The 18625-nt window shown below is 43.8% G+C and overlaps 1 protein-coding gene across 3 annotated transcripts in view; it reads right to left on the reverse strand.

The window, feature by feature from the left end:
• Positions 1-18625, reverse strand: part of CCR6 (C-C motif chemokine receptor 6) — a 48005-nt gene that overhangs the window by 12619 nt on the left and 16761 nt on the right. For 2 of the 3 annotated variants that reach the window (XR_002823573.1, XM_023728500.1), the window contains exon 2: positions 18537-18621. The exons of the other annotated variant lie outside the window; for it this stretch is intronic. The gene's annotated coding sequence lies outside the window, so the exon portion shown is untranslated. The remainder of the gene's footprint in view (positions 1-18536; positions 18622-18625) is intronic. 3 annotated transcript variants of the gene reach the window in all.

Here is an 18625-nt window from a genome sequence, read left to right on the forward strand (position 1 = left end):
GACTAACAGACCACAGCTACCATGGCCTCCACCAGACTGAGTCCAGTGCAGCTAGATGGTGCTGGGCTACCACCACTGCCTGCTCTGACTGGGATCACAACAGAGGGTCCTGGACAGAGCTGGAAAAGGATGTAGAACAAAATTCTAACTCAGGAAAAAAAAGACCAGATTTACTGGCCTGACAGACTGGAGAAACCCCAAGAGTATGGCCCCCGGACACCCTTTTAGCTTAGTGGTGAAGTCACTCCTGAAGTTCACCGTTCAGCCCGGAATTGGACAGCCTCATAAAACACAACGGGGCTAATGAGGCATAGCAGTCCAGGGACAAGGACTAGTAGGCAGGAGGGAACAAGAAAGCTGGTGATAGGGAACCCAAGGTTGAGAAGGGACAGTGTTGACATGTCATGGGGTTGTTAATCATTGTCATAGGGCAATATGTGTACTAACAGTTTAATGAGAAACTATTCTGCAAACCTTCATCTAAGGTACAAAAAAAAAAAAAGCATTATCTATGTGAGATCAAATTGACAACAGCAACTCAGAAGTTTTGATGGGAAGCCTAGGGCGCAGTGAGTTGAAGATAATGGTGATGGAATAATTTGGAAAAGGATAGTAAGAATAGCAGCACAACTGGAAGAATGTAATCAATGTCACCGAATTGTACATGTAGAAACCCAAATAGCCCTATATCTAAAAAACAAATCAAATTCATGGTTTAAAAAAAAAAAAAAAAACCTTCCCTCAAAGAAATCTTCAGGCATGATGGCTTCATTGGTGAAATGCTAGCAAACATTTAAAGAAGAAATAATACCATTTCTACAAACACTCTTCCAGAAAATAAAAATGGTGGGAACACTTTCTACTTCATTTCAAGAGGTCAGTATTACTCAGATACCAACATAAGACAAGGCATTACAAAAAATAAAGTTATCAACTAGTATTGTTCATGATCATGTGTGTAAAAATCCTCAACAAAACGTTAGCAAGTTAAATCCAGCAATATATGAAAAGGGTAACACATCATGACTGAATGGGGTTTATCCTGGGAATGGAAGGTTGGTTCCAGATTCAAACAGCAATCACTGTAGTTCACCATATTTGGACTAAAGAAGAAAAACTATAATAAATAATTTTATGTCTAATATACAGTAAATCCTGAGAAGCTGGAACCCATGTAAGGCAGAAATCTGTTGGAGAAGGAAAATTAAAATATTTACCACTAATAGAGAGGATAGAAAAGTGGGAAGACTGAACCATGTCAATGGCAGAAAATTTGCAAGACCAAGAAAAACAAGGCAGTCCCATAGCGTTCCAGCTCTCACAGGTTTCATTGTATTTAATATCATATCAAATGTAAACATTTTATATATTGTATATTAAAAGTAAATATATAATATATACTATTATATCAATGGAGCCCTGGTGGCACTGTGGTGAAGTGTTCACTGCTAACCAAAAGATCGGCAGTTCGAATCCACCAGCAAATCCTATGAGACAGTTCTACTCTGTCCTATAGGGTTGCTATGAGTCAGAATCGACTTGATGGCAATGGGTTTGGGTTTTTTTTTTGGTTTTACTATATCAATATTATAAATGTAAAAATAATTTATATTATCATCTTGATAGAAGCAGAAAAAGCATTTGACAAATTCAGCATTAAAAATCTCAGCAAACTAGTAATGATAGGAAATTTTTCAACATGATAAAGTGCATCTTTGAACACTTATAGCTGTCTTCTCATGCTTTACTTCCTAAGATCAAGAACAAGACAATGATACCCACTTGTACCACTTTTATTCAACATCGTACTGGAGGGCCTCACCATTGCAACAAAGCAAACAAAGAAATAAAAGTGATACAGGTTGGAAAGAAATGCATATGTCTTTATTCATAGAAGACATGACCATCTATGTAGAAAACTCCAAATAATCGACAAACAAAGCTATTAGAATTTAGGAAGATTGAAGGATATAAGGTCAATATACACAAATCATCTGTGGAAACAGCAGTCAAGAGATCAAACCATGTATCTCATCGGACAAATTTGCTACAAAAGATCTCTTTAAAGTTTTAAAAGGCAACAATGTCACTTTGATGACTGGTGTGTCTGACCCAAGCCACTCTCTTTTCAATTGCCTCACATGCATGTGAAAACTGGACAATGAGAAAGGAAGACAGAAGAAGAATTGATGCTTTCAAACTGTGATGTTGGCAAAGAATATGGAATATACCGTGGACTGCCAGAAGAATGAACAAATCAGTCTTAAAAGAAATACAACCCGAATGCTCATTAGAAGTAAGAATGGAGAGACTTCAACTCAATTGCTTTGGACATGTCATCAGGAAAGACCAATCGCTAGAAAAGGACATCATGTTTAGTAAAGTAGCGGGTCAATGAAATTTAGGGAAGATCTCAATGCGATGGATGGACACCAGACCTCAGCAATGGACCCACAGAAGCATGCAGATGGCACAGGACTGGGCACAGTTTCCTTCTGTTTTACGTAAGATCACCAGGAATCAGACCCAACTCAGTGGCAACTAACAACAACAACATACACAAATCAATTGCAATTCTATACCCTAGCAAGAAATAATTGGAAATTGAAACTAAAAAAAAAACACACAATAGCATCAAGAAACATCAAACGAAATACTTATGGATACATCTAACAAGATACGTGCAAGATTTATAAGCTGAAAATTATAAAACCTTACTGAGAAATTAAAGAAGACCTAAATTAATGGAGAGATATCAGGTTCAAGATGAAAAGATTCAATATTGTTTAGACAGCAGTTCTCCCCAAATGATCTACAGATACAATGGAATCGAAATCGAAATTCTGAGAAGGTTTTTTGTAGAAATTAACAAGCTTATTTTAAAATTTATATGGAAATTTAAGGAACTTAGAATAGCCAAAACAATTTTGAAAAAGAGAACAAAATTGAAGGACTCACACTACCTGACTTCATGGCTTACTGTAAAGCCACAGTAAGTGCACCATTTCATATTGGTGAAAGGACAGACACATACATCAATGAAATAGAACACAGAGCCCAGAAATAGACCCACACATAGATGGTCAGTTGATTTTTAACTAAAGCACCAAGGCAATTCAACGGAGGAAGAACAGTCTTTTCAATAAATGGTGCTCGAACAACTGGATATTCATGTATGAAAAGTTGAACCTTGTCCCTTACCTCACGCCATATGCAAAAATAAACTCAAAATTGAAAACATCTAGAAGAAATCTTTGTGACCTTGGGAGTAGAAAAAAATGTCTTATATAAATTGCAAAAAGCATGAAATGTGAACGAAATAAATTGGTAAATTGTATTTCATCAGAATTAAAACCCGAGTTGGAATCGAATCGACAGCAGTGGGCTTGGGTTCTGGGCTCTTGGAAAGACAATTAAGAGAATGAAAAAGCAAACCATTGAATGGGTAAAAAAATTTATAAACTCATATCTGATCAAGGATTTGATGCAGAACAAACAACTCTTAAAACTCAACATTAAGAAGTCAAACAACTCAATAAAAAATAGGCAAAAAATGTGAACACAATTCAACAGGGAAAATATATGGATGACAAGTGAGCACAAGAGGTTCAACACCACAGATCATTAAGGAAATGCAAATGAGGAACACAGTCAGATACCATTTCACACCTACTAGAATGGTTTTTCTTAAAGTAACACTTCCCACTTGTGGTTACAAAAATCCTTAAAATGTTAACGCAGATAGACAGAGGCTGGGTTATTACCCCTCAGACGCATGCATTTAATTAATCTTGGTGGGATCTTAGCACATTTGCATTTAATTTAAATGGGTGATAAGTTTACATGGCTGATTCTTAAATGCAAAAGTCATGTGGAAGTTTAACATATCGTTATGAACCTCTAAAAAAGGAACGAGACAGCAGTGACTCAGTGGTGGAATTCTCTCCTCCCTTGCGGGAGATTCAGGTTCGATTCCATGCCAATGCACGTCATCTGTCAGTGGAGGCTTGCTTGTTGCTACGTACTGGAGAGGTTTCAGCGGGATTTCCAGACCAAGATGGACTAGGAAGAAAGACGTGACAAGCTGCTTCCAAAACTTAGCCAGTGAAAACCCTACAGGGCACGATTCCACTCTGACACATATGGGGTCACCATGAGTGGGAATCAGCTCTACAGCAACTGGTAACTGGGAAGCATGGCTCAAACTAGAAAGGGAGAGATGTGGTGCAGGCGAACAAATGGAACTCTCAAGCTTTGGTGGTGGGCATGCAAGGTGTGCAGCCACTTTGGAAAACAGTGGGGCAGTTTCTTATAACATTACACATGCACTTTCCATATGAACCAGAAATCTGATTCCTAGGTATTACCCAAGAGAAATAAAAATGAGAGACTTGTACTTGAATTCATAGTGGGTCTATTCTTAATAGCTCAAAACTGGAAAGAACCTGAATGTCTATAAACTGGTGAGTGAATAAATTAATTGTAGTATTTCCATATAATAAGATAACACTCAAAAAAAAAAAAAAGGAATGAGCTAGTGATACATGCTCCAACGTGGGTGAATCTCAAAAGCATTTTGCAAGATAAAGAATCCAGACACAAAAGACTGCACACTGCATTATTGCATTTATATGGAGTTCTAGATAATGTGAAACAACCGTGGCAGAAGTGAAATCAGTGATTGTCTTGGGCCAGGGATGGGAGGAAGGGATTGACGACAAAGGGACATTTTTTGTGGTGATGGAAATGTTCCACATCAGGGTCGTGATGGTGGTGCATGGCTGTATGTCTTTGTCAAAACCTATTGAATTGTATGCTTCAATTTGGTGAAGTTCACTGTAGGTAAACTATACCTCAGAAAAGCTAATTAAGAAATAACTGCATACAGTGGCATACGAACAGGGAGGTACAGACGATGCTGTACAGATAGTCCCCCACCTACAACAGCGTTCCATTGTGACGAGTCCGTCATAAGTCAGTTCTGAGGTAAATCAAGTATCTCTTTTTTTTTTAGTTTTCATAGCCTGCTGTACGGTGGTGTTTTGAACAGTAAATCATTACACTGAACATCTGCAAGTCAACATCTGCGAATGATAACATCAGCAAATTACACACTGCAACATCATCTGTAGTACGTATTATTTTGTACAAAAAAAAAAGGCAGTCTTAAGTGCGGTTCGTTGCAACTGGAATATGTGGTCAGTTGGGGACTACCTGTGGAAGGTCAGGGAAGGGGACCATTGCTGAGGACTGAGGGGCTGAGCAGGTTCGTGAGAGAAGTAGGACTTGAAGGGAAAGCTACACTCTGAGGAAAGACTGGGGAGTGCAGGCTACCTGGGGAGGGGGCCATGAAGGTGGGAAGGAACAGGGTTACTTTAGAGAGCAGTGAGGAGGGGCCCTTAGGGAGCAGTGTGAGTTTCAGGGCAGTCCAAGAAGGACAGGATGGACCCGTATGGGTTCCTGGGTGAGATGGGGTCGGGGTGGGCATGGGATATACTGAAATTTGTTTTATATGCAGATGAGAACAGTAATGATGTGAATAGAAGCAGATCACAGTTTGTGAGGGATGGCTCAGCATACTGTGCAGTGAATTCTTAGCTGGACCACCATCTGAGGAAATCATACTTTAACCACAGCACTATGATATATTATTGCTATTGATTGAATTGTGTTCCCAAAAGATATGAAGTCCTAACCCCCCTAACATGACCCTGTATGCAAATAAGTCTGTGAAGGTATTATCATTTAATATGAGGTCTCAGAGGAGTAAGGTGTGTCCTAATCTCATCTGAGTGATGTCCTTATAAGAAGGGGAGAACAGACACGGGAACTGGGTTAGACAGAAGGACGGCCATGTAAAGATGGAGGCAGAGACTGGAGAGATCCATCTACAAGCCAAGGAACGCCAGGGAATTCCGGGAGCCACCAGAAGCTTGGAGACAGGCAAGGACCTCATTCTCTCAGAATCCTCAGAAGGAGTCAACACTGCCAATACCCTGGTTTGGACTTTGTTATGGATTGAATTGTGTCCCTCAAAAATTCATGTTGTAAATCCTAACCCCTATACCTGTGGCTATAATCCCATTTGGGAATGGGTTTTTTGTTATGTTAATGAGGCAGTATTAGTGTAGGGTGTGAGATATAAAAGAGAAGGTTAAGCAGGGAAGCAAGCAAAGATGGGGGACCATAGATGCCACTCCACATGAAGATCTCCAAGGAACCAAGGAACAGAAGCTGAAAAGAGACAAGGACCTTCCCCCAGAGCTGCCAGAGAGAGACAGACAGGCTTCCCCCAGAGCTGGCACCCTGAATTCAAACTTCTAGCCTCCTAAACTGTGAGACAATAAATCTCTGGTTGTTAAAGCCACCCACTTGTGGTATTTCTGTTATAGCAGCACGAGATGACTGAGACAGACTTCTAGCCTCCAGAGCTGTGAGACAAAAGTTTCTGTTCTCTAAAGCCACCCACTTGTGGGATTTTGTTACAGAGGCCCCAGGAATAATGTTTGCTGAATTCAGATTTAATTCAGTTCAACGTTTATGAAGTGTCTACCAAGGATAGGGACTGAGCATGCAAAGATGAATAAAACAGAACTTCTAGTTTCAAGAAACTGGCAGGTGAACAAATAATTGCAAAAGTGTGTAGTGCAGAAATGCAAAGAAAAAAGTGAGCAGCCCTTGGTGAAGGGAAGGCCATCTCCGGAATGGTGTTGTGGAGCATACACATTGTTGTTGCTGCTAGTCGCCATTGAGTCGATTCTGACTCCTGGCAACCCCACGGGTGCACAGTAGAACTGTGCTCCAAAAGGTTTTCAAGGCTGTGACGTTTCAGAAGCAGATTACCAGGCCTCTCTTCCAAGTCACTTCTGAGTGGGTTTGAACCGTCAAACTTCCAGCTACTAGTTGAGCACTTAACCATTTGTGCCACCCAGGGCTCCTGGAGCCACACGAGCTGGAGGATTTTGGAAATCGGCTTGGCATGAATATGGGCCACGTTAGAAGAAGGGCTTTCCAAGTGGGAACTTGGAAGTTTGGTCTCAATCATGTCCTGCTCATGAAACATGACTTTAATTTCCTTTCATTTACTCTTATTTCGGATTAGACCGTACAATGAGCTCAAACATAGCAACGATTGTGAGGACATCTGGCTCGGGACCAAGCTGTGTTCCATTCTGTTGTCCATAGGTTCGCTACGAGTCAGAAGTGACTTGACAGCACCTAACAACACCTGGTTAGATTGTAAGCCTCTTGATAGTGGAATAAGTCACATTGAACCAAAGTGTGTAAATTCCACATCTCTTTGCATAGTGTGGAGCACCTGAGGGCAAGCACACAAGATCTACAATTCTGGACAACGGCGAGCTGAGGGCCATTGCAGTTAGGAATCAGTGCTGTGAGCAGAAAGACAACTGTCAAGTTTGTTTATGTCATTCACAGTCTCTGAAAATGATCCAGCCTGCCCCAAACCACTGTTTCACCACAAAACTCGTGTGAATAGTGTTAAAGGAAATTGTGTTGGTGACAGACTGGCCTCTGGGCCAGCGCCATGCCTGGAGACTCGTGCGAGTCTTGTGCTCAAGTAAGTGACCTCAGATCTGGAACAGCAGTTATCCACTCTTGGGAGAAACGAGGTGTGAGTTTTACATTATGAAAAGTCTGATGGTGAGGAGATAAGATGTTTAAAACAGATATTTTCTGTACCTTCTTAAAAGACCTGAGAGTAAAAAGTACCAAGTGTTATCTACCAGTGGTAGATGAGAGAGAACTGGAAATGGATTATAACCTTCTGTCCATTTCACCACTGAAGCAACTGATCAACAAAAGTCCCACTCAGTCACACTTTTAAGGCTCATCCTTTTCTTTCCCCCACATCCTCCTCACTGCCGCCCTTCTTGCCAGAGCTTCTTTGGGGGTCATTAAGTCACATATAAAATACATATTATATTTAAACTGATTCTTCTAATGTAATTTATCTTTGGAATTTAAATGTTTCCCAACACAGTGTTTCTCAGCCGTGTGGGTATACTAATACTTCTACAAAACTAATCAGTATTCAGAGTGTCTGCAAGACAAACGGTTCTAATTGTGCTTTGGAGGAAGGGTTTCAGGAGCTCTAGGGCGCCCTGGTGGCACAGTAGTTAAGTGCTCGACTGCTAACCCAAAGGTTGGCATTTTGAACCCACCTAGTATCTCCTTGAGAAAAGACCTGGTGATCTGCTCCCGTAAAGATTTGTTGCTGTTAGATACCTTCGAGTGGGTTTCAACTCACAGCAACCCCATGCAACAGAGTAAAACTGCCCCATGGGGTTTTCTAGGCTGTAATCTTTACGGGAACAGATCACCAGATCTTTCTCCCATAGTTCCGCGGTGGTTTCTAACTGCTGACCTTTCGGTTAGCAACCAAGCCCTTAACTATTGCACCACTGGGGCTCCTTCCTGTAAATATTACAGCCTAGAAAATCCTATGGAGCAATTCTACCTTGTCACATGGGGTCACCGTGAGTCAGAATTGGCTCAATGGCACCCAGCAACAAGGGGGAATTATCTCTGAGTAGCGAAGACAGTTAAGTGCTCAACTACTAGGCAAAAGGTTGGCAGTTCAAACCCACCCTGAGGTGGCTTGGAAGACAGGCCTGGTGATTTGCTTCCTGAAGGTCACAGCCTTGAAACCCCTTTGCACATGTGGGTTCGCCATGAGTCAGAAATCATCATGTGATGATACCCTTCAGAAGTATTATTCTATTCAATTTGGTTTTACAATTAACATCCTTGTTTTCTAACATTCAGAGTCCTGGTGGCACAGTGGTTAAGAGCTCGGCTGTTAATCAAAAGGTCAGCAGTTCAAATCTACCAGCCACTCCTTGGAAACCCAATGGGGCAGTTCTGCCCTGCCCAACAGGATCACTGAGTTGGAATCCACTCAGAGTAATGCGTTTGGTTTTCTAATATTCAGCTGCCTTAAGGAAAGGATTGATTGTTACTGCCTCAATAATTCCTTCCTCTCACCACCCGCCTGCATGCTGGGTGCCCACCAAAACCCAACCGAATCCATTACCTTCGAGCCTCCATAATTCTTTCAGGCCACAAGGTGGCACTGCAGCAGACGAAACGCCTGTACACCTAAAACAACAGCGCCCCTGGTGTCCCACGGAACACAAAGGCACGTCTCACTCACTGAGGTTCTCGGCAACACGATATTAAATGACTCCACCGGTAGGGTTCCAGCCTTTTGAGGGAAAAGCAGATAGACCTGGGAATTTCATCAGGCAAGCCTTGATTGAGTTAGTACGGACTCCAGTGCTTGCTCCGCTACACCTCGCTGACTCAGCTTTAACGGACTATTTGTTGTAACCACCACCTGTCAGTCTGTTGTACTGTGGGGGCTTCCATGTTGCTGTGAGGCTGGAAGCTTTGCCACCGGTATCTCAAATACCAGCAGGCTCACCCAGGGTGGACAGGTTTCAGCAGAACTTCTGGACTAAGACTAGGAAGAAAGGCCTGACCATCTACTTCCAAAAATCAGCCAGTGAAAACCCTACGGATCACAACAGAACATTGTCCAATACAGTGCTGGTAGATGAGCCCCCTAGATTGGAAGGCACTCAAAATACACAGTGGCTGCAACAATGGACTGGAGCACATCAGCGATTGTGATGATGTGCAGGACTGGACAATGCTTCGTTCTCTTGTTTCTGCGGTCGCCATGAGTTGGAAGGCAGCTAACACTGACAGCAGTTCATTGTATACCTTCATAACGTGATTTGAATAGCATGACATCTTCGGCTACCTTCCTGCTTCTCCTGACTTCATTCACCCTCGCCTGGCCCTGAACACAGCGGGACATTGTGCGTGGTCACATCAGCGAGTCCATGTCTCAGGACACAGTTTGGAAATCAAGTTGGTCTTGTGCAGAGCTGCCCGGTGTCCTTGTCTCCCGTGGATAATGGATGGAGAGCATGCAGTTCCAGAAGCCTCAGGAAATCTCCCCAGAGCTGCCCCCCAGGCCCTTCATACCTGCACACCCCACACCGCACACGCTGGTTTCAGTCTGCATGTTATCCCCTCTCAGTCGGATACTTGCACATTCCACGGCCTTAGCTCCTTCACCCTGCCTCTGCACCCCCCACATCAGCCTGGGCTCCCTCAGCCCCAGTGTCCATTGCACGCCGTGCACCATCGCACTCAGGAGACAAACTAAGGTAAATGTAAGCACCACGGTGCGGTCACTTAGGGAGAGAGGTGGGCACGCCGTCTGCATCCTCGCCGTGCCATGACATGGGCCCCGGCCCAAGGTTCTGCTTTAGGAAGTGGCCGTGCAGGAGGACTTCATACTGAATACAGAGGTCAGGAGGGTTTGTGCTGACACAGAAATCCATAGCATTGAGGGCACCCACATTTTTCTAGTGGTTGATGATTGAGTTACTGGGTGCTTTCTGTAGACCACTGGTTCACTCCATCCTCCCTACCTCGGAGGTGTGGTTTTTCCCAGTGTGCACATGACTGAAACGAGGCTCTGCAAGATATGTTTGCAAGGTCATTCAGCAACCTTGTGACTGTGGTTGAATTTGATCTTTGGTCTAACTGATTTTAAAAAGGTTATGCTAATTTCTCTGTTGGATAGTGAAAAAGAAAGACAAAAAGAGTATTGATGTGTCTGAACTCTAGGTGTTGGCGAAGAATATAGAATATATCATAGACTGCCAAAAGAATGAACAAATAAGTCTTGAAAGAAATAACAACCAGAATACTCCTTAGATGTGAGGATGGCGAGACTTACGCTCACTTACTTTGGACATGTCATCAGGAAAGACCAATTGATAGAAAAGGACACAATATTTGGTAAAGTAGAGGGTCAGCGAAAAGGAGGGAAACGCTCCATGAGATGGATTGACACAGTAGCCTCGACAGTGCGGACTCAAACATACAAAGGATTGTGAAGATGGCGCAGGACCGAGCAATATTTTGTTCTGTGGTACATAAGGTCACCAAGATTCAGAGCTGACTCAATGGCAGCCAACACCACCACCACCAGGCTGGCTTCTGTCCTGTGCTTCCTCCTGTGGGCACCAGAGGAGGCCCTAAAAGGGAGAAAAGTAGAAGTGATGTCATTGCCAGAGTGTCCTCACACCACATAGCCAGATGAAAGAAATGTGCGTGCAAGAAACAAAAATGGCACAGAAACAAGTTTGAGGGATGTAAGCCACACAGATGCCAGCTGGAAGTCATCTTTGGGCCCAAGGAACATTGTTAAATTTCTTAATTTGCCTCCTCGAGAGCTTACTGCCCCCTCCCTGCTGGCAGGCCACCACCTGTGTTCACCCACAGGGACAGAGAAAAGAACAGAGGAGACTGGACTCCAGATCTAGACCCCACAGGGACAGAAAAAAGAACAGAGGAGACTGGACTCCAGATCTGGGCCCCACAGGGACAGACAAAAGAGCAGAGGAGACTGGACTCCAGATCGGGACCAGCAAAGAGGAATTGGTCACTGAACCAAGGCGCCGAAGAGGTAAGCTGTGTGATTCTGCCAAGAGCCTCCAGGGAAGCTCTGGTGTTCTAAAAGAGACTGTAACAAATGGTACAAGAAGGGGATGCCGACTTAAAAACTAACCCCGTCTCACAAAATACGTAAGGACAACTGAAGGATTCTTCAAAATTAGGTTCAGAGAGAAAAGAGGAGAGGAAACAGAGATAAGCCAATTGCTTGGAGATGATGTCGTAATGGTGACAGATTTAGCCAATTCTTTTTAAATAAACATTATTAAGCCTTTTAAATAGACATATATTAAATATCCTTTCTCTGCCTGGCACCATGAGATACAAATAGAACAGAGTTCTATCTTACACATTCCTAAAAACTAGAGAAAGCAGAATTTCTCAACTTCTATTTTACTTCTCTCTATTCTTTCTAGAAAATCATTTCAACAACATTGAGGAAACTTCAGGGTTAGGTTGCCCAACTCCAATGAATTAAGACTGTGGAATCCCAGGAATAGATCTGGTGCAGGAACTATCAAAATGCATTTTCAAAAAGTTATTGTTTGTTGCTCTTGTTTTAGGGAAAAAAAAAAATTGCCCCTTCGAGTTGATTCTGACTCATAGCAACCCTATAGGACTGAGTAGAACTGCCCCATAGGGTTTCTAAGGAGCAGCTGATGGATTCAAACTGCTGACCTTTTGGTTAGGAGCCAAGCTCTTAACCACTACACCACCAGGCTCCCTGAGGATCACAAGAAGCCTAAAAATATAATTAATATGTTGTAGGGCAGAATCAGTGTCCTAGAGAAAATTGTTTGATTCCCTACTAAAACTTCGTAGGGAAAATAGAGGATCCTGCATTTGAATTTAAGTAGTCAGCTACAGAGATAGAAGATGACAGTTGATCAGCAGCAGGAATCTCAAGAGCGCTATTTGAGAGTAAGCTCATAAAGAGGAAGAGCCTGGTGAGACAATGGTCAAGCACTTGGCTGCTAACTGAAAGGTCAGTGGTTCAAACCCATCAGACCTGGTGATCTGCTTCCGTGAAGACTACAGCCTTGGAAACCCAATGGGGCAGTTCTACTCTGTCCTACGGGGTCACTATGAGTCAGGATTGACTCATCGGGCAGCAGGTTTGGATTTGTTGGTTTCCACTAACAGCCTGGTGAATCAGCACTATTTGGGCACGGTCATCCAACCAACCAGGAAACTATCTCATTGTAGTTTCATCTAGATTGTACTTTCCCACCTTGAATACTTATTAATTTCATATTTAATATCAGATACACAATGTGATGTGTCAGTAGGAGAGTGCTTGTGGTTGGCAGTATAGTGGTCCCCACCAATGTCCGTGCCCTAACCCCTGGAACCTGTGGACATGTCACCTTACATGGTGTCTCAGTCTGGGTTCTCTAGAGAAGCAAAACCAGTAAAGCGTGTAAATATATATATAGAGAGATCTATATCAAGGAAACAGCTCACACAATTGTAGAGGGTGGAACGTCCCAAGTCCATGCATCAGGATAGAGGCTTCTCCTGATTCACATAGCCACAGGCTGGCAAACCCAAGATCGGCAAGTCGGAAAGCAGGGCTCTTGCTCACAGGCTGTGAAGATCGACGAATCCCAAGATCGGCAGATTAAGCTGATAGCTCAAGTCCCAAGAACTAGAGGTCAGATAAACAGGAGGCAGCTGCAGGATCCAGGGTTAGCAGAAAGCCAGAAAGTCTGCTTATATTCGACACAGGCCACACCCCCAAGGAAACTCCCTTTCCTCTGATAGGCTACTCACAGTAGACCCCATCATGGGAACGATCACATATCAACACTGAGACTCATGGCCCAGCCAAGCTGATACACAATCTTAACCATCACACATGACAAAAGAGATTCTTCAGATAGGATTAAGGGTAGAGACCTTGGAATGGGAGAGTATCCTGGATTGTCTAGGTGGGTACAATCTAATCACATGGATCCTTAAAGTGGAGAATCTTTCACAGCTGGGTCAGAGAAAATGGAGAAGGAGAGATGTGAAGCATGAGAGAGACTCAATCTGTTGTTGCTGGTTCTGAAGATGGAAGAACCAAAATCAGTATTCAATCCCGTGGTCACTGAGTTTGATTCCGACTCATGGTGACCCCATGTGTTACAGAGCCAAACTGCTCTGTTGGGTTTTCTTGGTTGTAATCTTTATGAAAACAGATTGCGAGGCCTTTCTTCTGTGGTGCTGCTGGGTGTGTCTGAACCACCAACCTTTTGGTTAGTAGATGGACGCAAACCATTTGTGCCACCTGGGGACCTTGGAAGATGGAAGAGAGAGCTGGCAAGTCAAGGGCCGTGGGTGGCCTCCAGAAGCTAGGAGCGTCCCTCAGCAACAGCCAACAACAAAACAGGGGCCTAGTCCTCCAGCTGCAAGGAACTGAATTCCAACAACCACCTGACCGAACAAGGAAAGGGATCCTCCCCCAGAGACTCCAACGGGGAACGCAGACCTGCCGACACTTTGCTTTTTGCCCGGCGGGACAGAGAGGAGACTTCTGATCTACAGAACTGCAAGATGATAGACTTGTGTTGTTTACGCTGCTGAACCTGTGATAATTTGTTACCAGCCATAGAAAACTCATCAGTGCTCAGTAAATGCGGCCTGTTCAGTTCGTTTATTTTTTCATTTTTAGGCTACACCATGAACACTGTAACGTTTGGAACGAGGTAAACAGCACTTCCATCAACTCTGCATGGGTCATGCTCACGGGTAATTGCGAGCTGAGTTATGGAAAAAGGCCCGTCAGGAATCACGGAGAAACGAGGTCAGCAATGACCTGAGAGGGTGTCCATTGAAAGAGGGTCTAGATCCCACACCCCAGAGGGGAGGAAAAGATCAATGAGTGGAGATCATATAGACAGACTCTGAGCCGACACTCGGAAGCAGGTTTGAGCTGTTTAGTACAGCGACGGTGGCTAAGCAGGAGACGGTTAACGCTCCGTTAAGCACAGGTGGGCGAGTCCTTATTGAAGACGAGAGGGACCGTCCCCAAGACCCTCTGAATCAGAATCTCTGGAAGGAGAGCTCTTTGAAAAGGAAAGGGTTAAAGCAGGCTGTACCTCCCCCCTTCTTCCTGCTGGAGACCCCCAGGGGTGATGAGCTTGACCAGACCTCCCGTCAACACGCCTGGGCGTCCCTGCGTAAAAGTGCTTTCAGCAGGATGTGACTGTTCCTGGACTACGCACCGAGACCCTGAGCCTGGACGAGGGAGCCGCCCACTGAGAATGGAGGTGGCATGCCCACAGGCGCAGTTTGAGTGAGGAAGGAGTGAATGCGGGGGCTCTGAGAGCAGCGTCTTCACAGGACAGGACGCTTCACTGTTCAGGAGGGAGAAGGAAGAATGGAGGGAGGGACGGAGGAAGGAGGGAAGTTGGGGGGAAGAGGGAGGGAGGGAGGGAGGGAGGCAGGCAGGCAGGCCACTAACTCCATCCTCGTCCTGGTTATTCACATGACAGCTTATTCATCAATGGCTCTTCAGAGCCCTGCTTGATTAAGCCACTATCTCCCAAACCTATTCACCCAGAGAATCTTTTTCAGTCAGTGTCCTTCTGCAAACACCGGGAAATGCTGGCCTAGAGGAGTCACGAATTCCTTCATTCACAGTTCTAAGTGGCTCCTAGGAGCCAATCCATGGACCAGGCTACAACAGGACAGAAATGAGTCAGGTCTCTAAGAAGTATCCACCCACAGACGACAGATAAACACAACGTGCTTCGTCCACACAGTGGAGTATCACTCAGCTTAAAGAGACAAAGTCCTGATACACATTACGACCTGGTCGGACCTTGAAAACACCATGCTGAGTGAGCTAAGTCAGACAGAAGGACAAAGGTCTGATCCCACTTGCATGAGGCAGGCAAATGTATGGACACACCAAAGCTGTGGTTACTAGGGGTGGGAGGGAGAGGAAAAGGGGAGTCATTGCTTAGGGGGCTCTGAGTTTCTGTTCATGGTGGTAGAAGAGTTTGAAAACAGACAGTGGTGGTCACACAACGTGATGAACGTAATCGATGTCCCTGAACTGTATGTGTAAAAACTGTTGAATTGGCAAATGCAGTCATACGCCACAGAACGTCCGTTTGGGAAACATCTGACCGCATGTATGTCCATGATCCCGTAAGGTTGTAAAAGGCTTACGTACAACCCATAGTTATGAACCACCCCCATAAAGACTATTATATAAAAAATTCATGGTATGCACACTGGTTCATAATAACAAATGGGCACTACTTTGTGACACTCATAAAAACATTATCATTATCACTGTATTATTATGTTAAAGATGTTTCAGTGTATCTAGAAGTGTTTCTTTAATGCTTTTTATGCATAGAAATGTACACTATATACTGTATACTAAGCCAAACGTTCGACTGACGTTAGATATGAACCGTACCTAGCTGTCCCAATTTATGTACAAATTTGACTGAAAGACAGACGAAGGAACAGAACTCGTTCATCACCTGGCGACAGCCTGTATATAATATGGTGTTCGTACAATGTCCAAATCACATAGTGTCCCATTTCACAGAACACATCGTGGAAGTAAAGTGACACGTGACTGTCTACATTTATTTTACCACAGGTAAAAAAGTAAGTCAGGCCTGCCGTGTATGTCAACAACTTGCAGGCTGGCTCCAATCCTGATGTTGCCTGATTTGGTGAGTGTGATGAGGACCACCCTGGCAAACAAATCACCCGTCTCCCAGCAGCCTGCTGGCCCCCACCCCAGCCCCAACATGGCGTGTATCCAGTCACTCCGACACGGTATGGAACCAAAGTAGGCAGGCCTCACTTATGCTCAGTCCTGGTTGAGCCTCTTCTCATTCGGACACACGTTGGACTAAGAATGCAGGAGAAAGATGTGGGAGTCTGCTTCCATAGATTTACAGCCTCAGAAACCTATTGAGTAGTTCTACTCTGTCCTGTAGGGTCGCTGTGAGTCAGAATCGACTCGACGGCAATGGGTTTGGACTAAGAAATCAACCTTTATTAAAAGATATGTCTTAGAATGGTTTCTTCCCCTTTTTAGGGGTACATAATGATAAGTGAAACACTCCGGCGACTTTTGCATTTAAGATTTGAAGCCATGTAAACATATCACCCTTTTAAATGAAATGCAAATGTGCTAAGATCCCACCAAGATTAAATGTATGCATCGGAGGAGTAATGACCCAGCCTCTGCCTATCAACCTTGACATTTCAAAGATGGTTGTTACCACACATGAAAAGAAAGTGTTCCTTTCAGAAAAACCGGATTCTAACTAAGTAACATTGGGGCCAGGAGCAGGGGCAGGGTGGCAGCAGAGACGGGGCAGCAAAAGGGAAGTAAGGGGTCCCAGGAGGAAGGGGGCAGGGGCGGGTGGCAGACCAACTTCAGCTGGGTGTCTATTCGGCCAAGGGCAGACTCTACCCAAAGAATCAAATATGGGGAAGCCATTAACGATGTTTATCAAAAAAATGATCCATAAGGAAACTGTGTTAAATTTTAATTTAAACAAATTTCATAACAAATTAAACTGTTTGTGGAAGTTACATTGAAGCAGAAGATTTTAAATCTGTGCTAGCTTTCATAAATAGTGATGGCGCCGTAAGACGTGGAACAAGAATGAAGTAAGTGTGTGCGTGTGTGTGTATGTGGGTGTGTGTGTGTGTGGTGTGTGCTGTCAGTTAAGTTTCAATTACATACTGGGCATTGGGCTCATGACTTTCCACCTATGATCTCTTTTAATGTCACAAAAACTCTTTACCGTAAACATTATACCATTTCATACGTGGGAACGCTGCAACTCATCCGAGACAGCGAGAAATGCCGCTTCTCTGCCCCACAGTCTCTTATTCACCTCGTCTCCAGCAGATCTCACTGAAATGCTGCAAAATGCTCACAAGATCTGGACTAATTATTTTAAAATTTCTTATTGATACCAGAATCGCACATGTTGCAGTGGTAGGCATTAATAAAGTGGTCTTCTCTTCATTCATTTGCATAACCAGCACACACTTTTTCTGAACTTCTTTTTTACTTTTTAAAATAAACCTCAGCGGAGCCGAGACGCTAGGCTGCCTTCCTTCTGCTTTTGAATAAAAGTAGTTAAGAGAGAAGCCAAAAGGTTTTTTCCAGTGATTTGTTTATTGGGGTTTTTTTTTTTTTTTTTAGTTCCTTTTATCTTGTTGAAAACTTGATTTTCAGTTTTCTTTTTTATTTATGGAACTTATGTCTTTAATAGTGTCAAGGAGAGCTTTAATTCAGACTTCACGTTTCTCTCTTCTTTACAGTGCTGAGCTCTACAGCATCTGTTTTCACTTGGCAGCAACAGGCTCTGCTGGTTTACCCGGGCTGGGGAGCTGACCCTGCAGACTCTTTAACATCATCATGCATTCCCCTATGGTCCTAAGAAAATGACATCCTAGCCATTGGGGCATTTGCAGCGATGTTCAGAGTCTTGCCTGCATTGTACGCAGCTTCATAAAAATATATGCGATTTCTCCTGAATCACTCCACCTCCAAGCTCATTCCACCCAGTGTCCCAGCTCTCAGACGCCCACTCGCTACCAGACATCCCATAAACAACTTACTGTATCCAAAACATTGCTAGCTTAGCTTCTAGCATTTCAAAATCTTAGCTTAGGTTTTCATTTTTCAAAATCTTTTCGCTTACTTGGTTAAATAAAGAATGGAATTTCTCTCCTGCCTGATGTCCCACAGGTACTTAGAGTATGAAGAAGCAATCCCAGGCCATTGCCCAAACTCCACTGCCAGGCAGGTAGAGTAAACCCTCATTCCACGTTTGCAGGGGAAGTGAGCTCCCTGAACAGGCAGTATTTGCTGTGGTTGCATTGACAAAGCATCTAGGAAGCTTAGACTGTTTCATGAAGTGCAAACCGTGTTAAGACGCCAGCATTCTGGAAGAGTAAGAGTGAAACAGCCCCGTGTTTAACAGTCCCGTCTTTGACGAGGGCATCAGTGAACTTAAGAAGTTTCTGAAAGGAAAAGCTTAGGGATACTTCAGCATGCTCACCTGAAGAAACACGGTAATCCAAAGTGAATTGTTCACTTACGCTCCACGGGATGATGCTCCAGGCACCCACATCACCAACTCGGTCCTGC

Source organism: Trichechus manatus, unplaced genomic scaffold (assembly GCF_000243295.1).
Source record: "Trichechus manatus latirostris isolate Lorelei unplaced genomic scaffold, TriManLat1.0 scaffold00002, whole genome shotgun sequence".
NCBI classification, from domain to species: domain Eukaryota; kingdom Metazoa; phylum Chordata; class Mammalia; order Sirenia; family Trichechidae; genus Trichechus; species Trichechus manatus.